The sequence below is a fragment of the Oryzias melastigma genome, unplaced genomic scaffold (genome assembly GCF_002922805.2).
Source record: "Oryzias melastigma strain HK-1 unplaced genomic scaffold, ASM292280v2 sc00299, whole genome shotgun sequence".
NCBI classification, from domain to species: Eukaryota; Metazoa; Chordata; class Actinopteri; order Beloniformes; family Adrianichthyidae; genus Oryzias; species Oryzias melastigma.
The window spans coordinates 85,992-91,812 of NW_023416912.1; positions in this window are offsets into that span (position 1 = coordinate 85,992).

A 5,821-nucleotide genomic window follows, 5' to 3' on the forward strand; every position below is an offset into this window, starting at 1 on the left:
CTTACTTTGTCCCTCCCCTAATGCCATTTTTGGTAAAGTTTTGGGGTGGGCGGGGTAAACCACGGACAGCAACCGAAGCAGAATCCTGAACCACTTGATGGTGGAAGGAGCAACATTGAAACTCCTGTCCTCCTTCAAACCCAGCAGGACTGAATCATCTGCTGAGATCCTGGAAAGGAGAAGAATGAAGACAGAACATCTGTGAGAGACTGAGAGGAACTCCAGAAGTTTGAGAGAAGAGTTTTCTGCTTTATTTTTGATCCTTCTTTAAATAAGGAAAAACATGCTTGATGTTGGCTCTCATCTCTGATGGTAATTCATTCATTATCTGATCTTATTTTGAAGTACATTAGTCAAAGTGAAGTTAATAAAACTGAGAGAAGTGATGGATTAATGTCAAAGAACTGTTTCCTCCACATGTTCTTAATATTTATTCAACTCTTCAACAAACTCAGGTTGTTACCAGGAAGATTTGCATTTTCTTAGGAAATCCAAACCAGAAAAAGGCTTTCAATAGTGAAATAATCCAAAACTGTGATGGGTACATTCCTCCACCAGATGTCACTTCTCTTTGTTGGACTAAAACTTTGAAACGCTCCACACTTGTAGCTTTTCCACTCCTCCTTGTTTCTCCATCTGACCTTCTTCTTCCTCCAGTAAATTCATTCCTGTCCACCAGGGGCAGCACTCCTTCATTCCTGCAAAAGCAGGAAACTTTGATTTTCTGCAGAATCAAACACTCCCTGTTACTGATGAACAAAGACGTTCTTCAGGAATGTGGTTCTGCTGCAGAGAAAAAGTCCCAGAGTTCATCTGGAAGATCCACATTCTTTCAGTCAGATCTGCTCTCAGGATCAGACTCTTGTTCTGAACATCTGAATGTTGAGGATCTGCTTCTGTCAGCAGTAAAAGGTCAGAGGTCAGAGCAGAGCTTTCAGTCAACAATGAGATCAGAAAAGACCAGAAAAATTCATGGAGAAACTAGAAATGTTCCATCAAATCAGACCAATGTTGGTGTTTGGAGATAAATTAATCTAATCTGATGATCTGTTTGATCTGAAAGGATCATTTCTGCTTTGAACAGACGACCACCACGACCATGAAGACATCAGAGTTCCTGTAACAAACTTCAACATGTCGACTGTGTCGTAACAACCTGTCAGTTTATCTGATAGTAAAAGGAATCCAGACGATCAGGAAGAAGGACGAGAATGAAAGTCTCTGTAGAGAACTGGACGATGACAGAGATGGAAAATAGCCTCAGGTGTTTGGTGGAGGTATGAGGAGGAGAAGTGAAGCTCTTAGACCTGAAGATCCTTTAAGAGAAAACAGATTTATAGATTTGTTAAGATCATTTATTTCTAAACTTTTTCTAAACTTCCTGTTTTGATAAATGTGTCAAACTTCAGTGTTTTTCTGCTCCCTCTCGTCTTTCTTCACTGTTGAATTCTGTCAGAGTTTTTCCTGGTTTCTCTGACAGATCTAGAAGATCCACATTCTCTCAGTTTGTCGTTTGCTTTGCTGATCAAATCTCTTCCTCAAACTGTTCTGACTTGTTCACAGTCAGACTTCAATCTACTCTAAAACCACATTTGTGTTTGGTCCTCACTAACATACTCAGCATGTGTGCATGCAAACAAAAACACATTTTCAGAAATTGTCAATAGAATTAAATATTTGTCTTGGAAACACAATTCATGAACTGATTTCTAACATTCTCTTAGAATGACCAGATCTGTGTGTTGTTGTTGAACTTGTGTGTTCACAAAGGTTTGTCCAAAATATGGCATCATTTCTGAACACAACGGTGTCCCTCAGTGCATGTGGCCGAAGGACACCCTAGACAGGACTGATGAGCAACTTGATGTTTTTGGTGTTCTTGGTGACCTTCAGACATTCCAGTAAAGACAGCAGCAGAGCTGTTGATCACGTTAGGGTTAGTTGGATCAGCTGACAGGGAAGAAGCCTGAGAAGACTTGACAAACCCAAACATACTCTGAGGGTCTGCAGGGAAAGTCTGGCTGATCCCTCCATCCAGGAGGTCTTTAACTCCCACATCCAGGAGAACTCCAAACAGATGTGGAGGGAGAATGGGAACATGGAGACAATGAGTCACAGTGGACCGTGTTCCATTCATTAATCTTCTTCTGCTCATCTGGGAACGGGTTGCAGGGGCAGCAGTTCAAGCAAAAATTACCCAGAGTGCCCTCTCCCCAGCCACCTTCTCCAGCTCCTCTGGGGGGACCTCGGGATGTTCTTGAGCCAACTGAGAGACCTAGTCTCTCCAGCGTGTCCTGGGTCTTCCAGAACACGCTGGCCAGTTTAGGCCCCAACCACCTCAACTGGCTCTTCTTGATATGGAGGAGCAGCTGCTCTACTCCCACCTCTGACCTCTGTCCAGGTATATTAGCTTCTCATCCTGTCTCTAAGGGAGCATCCAGCCACCCCACGGAGGAAGCTCAATTCAGCTGCTAATAGTTGGGAGCTCATTCTTTTGGTCACAACCCAGAGCTCACGACCATAAGTGAGTACTGGATCGAAGATTTACTGGTAATTGAGAGCTTTGCTTTTTGGCTGAGCTCTGTTTTCACAACAACGGACCAGTACAGCAACCGAGTAACACCGGACGCCGCTCCAATCCACCCTTCGATCTCACGCTCCGATCTTCCCTCATTCGTGAACAAAACCCTAAAATATTTAAACTTCTCCCCCTGGAGCAGGAGCACTTACCCCACCGAGAGAGGGCAAACTACCTTGATCCGGTCAAGAACCATGGCCTCAGACTTAGCGGTGCTGACCCTCATCCCAGCTGCTTCACAATCAGCCATAAACCACCCCAATGCATGATGGAAGTCCTGGGTTGATGAAGCCAACAGGACAATATAATCTGCAAAGAGCAGAGATAAAATCCTGTGGTCCTCAACCAGACCCTCTCTGGTTTCTGACTGTACCTAGAAATTCTGTCCATAAAAACTATGAACAGAACCAGTGATAAAGTGCAGCCCTGCCGGAGTCCAACATGCACTGGAACTGGTCTGACCTACTGCCGACTTTGCAAACTAAATCCCTGCTGCAGTATTTGAATGTGAATATAAAGTTCTGGTGGCTGTTGCTGAGGCAATCCCTGGACCTGTTGGTGTACTCCAGAAGTAAGATATATTGTCAAACACAAGAAGAAGTCTTGCTAGCATGTGACACCCATGAGGCAGCAGACAGGTACCGGCAGTTGTGGAGTCAAAACCTAGCTTCTGGGAGGAGTTGGGTTAGATCACTGAGAGAGACTATTTTTCTGACGTGAATAAATTCTTGGAAACCATGCCTCTCCTCAAGAGGGAGAAGTTGAATTCTTTCCACATTGCTTTTGGTATGAGTGGAAAGCTCTTGACTTCAGTAAAGATTTATTAGGCAAGCAAAAAAAATACAATGACAATTTACCCAACCTTTCTTATCTATCATACTAGTTAAAGTCAATGACGGAGTTAAAGAACTCTTCTGTGGCAAGGTGGCAAGAGTGGATAAAGTCTCCCTTGGGCACTTAAGTCTATAGCATAGCGTGGCAGTCTGGGATTATAGCAATGGTTTTGCAATGGTTACCCATTTTGAGAAGAGGGACAGGAACTTGTAATACAAATGCCAGAGAAACACACTTCTCAGCCTCCTGGGGGAAGTTCATTTTAGAGTCCTGAACAGGTTAGTTTAGCTGACACTTGAACCTCACATTTAGGAACAACGGTGTGGTTCCTTTCCTGGCTGTGGAACAGTTGAGCAGTTTTGGATTCTCCATCAGTTATATGTGTTTTGTGGATATGTAGAAGACGTTTGACTGCATCCTGAAAGGTGCCTTCAGATCTTTCTTCACTATTTGAATCTTTCAGTCTAACAGCTTTCAGAGTGTTTCCTGAAAGCTCTAACAGATCTGGAAGATCCACATTCTTTCAGTATGTCATTTACTTTGATGATCAAATCTCCTCCACAGCAGTGACACAATGACGAAGATACTGAACTAAGACAAAAACACACAGAGATCAACTTACTGTTCTTTCTTATGAGGGTCTTTTTTTAACTTGATCCAGATCCTTTATGTCGACATCAAACTACTTCTTCTAATAAAAAAACACTTTGACTTTTAGAAATGAACATTTACTTTGTGTGTATCACTTTCCTGAGGGGGAATAGACTATGCAGCAGTGGCAGAGGAATAACTGGACATATTTGGTTTGATTAGGGTCCCCAGAACTGCTCTTCCAGAGGGAGAAGATGGATGACTGCAAATAATATTCTGCTCACTAGTGCTCCAATACATTTTCCTTATGGAAGTGAGGGGAGGGGATCCTACAACAGTAAAACATGGTAATAATACTGTGTCACGCCCTAAGATTTGCAGTACCGGCTTGAAGGAGATCATCTGTGTGGCTGATGTTTGCTGCTTGAACCCTCATGTTCTCTTAATGGGTCCAGATGACCCCACCCTTACATTGATGTGTGATCCTTCCCATGACAAATGTGGACAAAGGTAAATAGGATTTAAAATCTGCCACTGACACCAGTGAAGATAAAACAAATCCTTGAGAAAAAAGGTTCAGGTGCTGTCTTGTGGGGTCCAGATGACACTAACTTTAATGTAAACAGGTACAAGTAGTACAAGCATTAAAACACATTCAAAAGCATCTGGGGTCTGCTAAAGCTGGGAACAAGGCAGTATCTCATCATTTTAAAATAGAATCAAAAGCTAAACTATTAACTCTGCATCCTCAAACCCATTTGTTCTTGAATCATTTCCTCTTCAGTTTCAGGATCTTGTGGATTTCTAAAGTTGCGATTGTACCAGAGCTGGAAAGAAAAAGCTTCTAAGCTTTGCTGTCAGACATTTTTCTGAGCCGCATGTACACAAACTCTGTTCTTCAGAGTCTGACTGATAATCAGTCTCATTTGCAAGACCTGGTTCCAGGAAATAGTCAGGCCTATCGGTTCAGCTTCATCAGGAGTTTTTGCTTCAGTGTCAGTAGATGACAGCAGTTCATGCCACGACTGGAGGAAGGAAAATTGAACTAGAAGGTCATGTGACCTCACCTTTGTTCAGTTCTACTGTCACTGAGATCAACAATCTGACAGCTTGAAGCTCCGCCCCTCCTCTCAGCTGCTGTTTCTTTTTGAACCTGTTCTCTGTCTTTAGTTCATCAAATCTCAGATTTCTGATTCTCAGATTCTCTCTGGAGCTTCTTCTCAGATCTTCTCTCAGCAGATTCATCAGTGACGCAGAACTCTTCATCAAATCATTGAATCAGAATCTAAATTGTTGAGTTCATGTCATGTTTCTTCCTCCATCTTCATCTGAAATTCTTCGTTTAGTTTCTAAACATCCTGCAGCTCCTGACAGTCATTCAACTTCCAACAGGAAGCCCCGCCCCCTTTTTCATGTCACCATATTGATGAGGATTAGAAGAAAACCTGATCCAATCCTGATCCTCTAACTGTTCAGCAGTGGTTGATGCAGTGCTTTAAGTGGGCCGGTGCTCTCCGGTGCTGAGCACCGGGACTTCTCTCAAACACACGTTAGAGCACCGCCTCTTCTCACCTAATTGGGGCCGTCCAGTGCTCTACTTTGACTTCCGTGGCCACATGAGTGCTAGAAATCCTTGCTATGAGATCTGGTAGAGTATCTAATTTTTCTTATTTATACCTACAAATACGCTGTTCTAACAGGACAACACGAGCTCCTCATTATCCTTCCCGTCTCTCTCACTTATGGTGCAAAAAGAAGTAAACACATCCGGATAAAATAATAAAGAGAAAAACAGAGTAACACAACCAGACAACAACT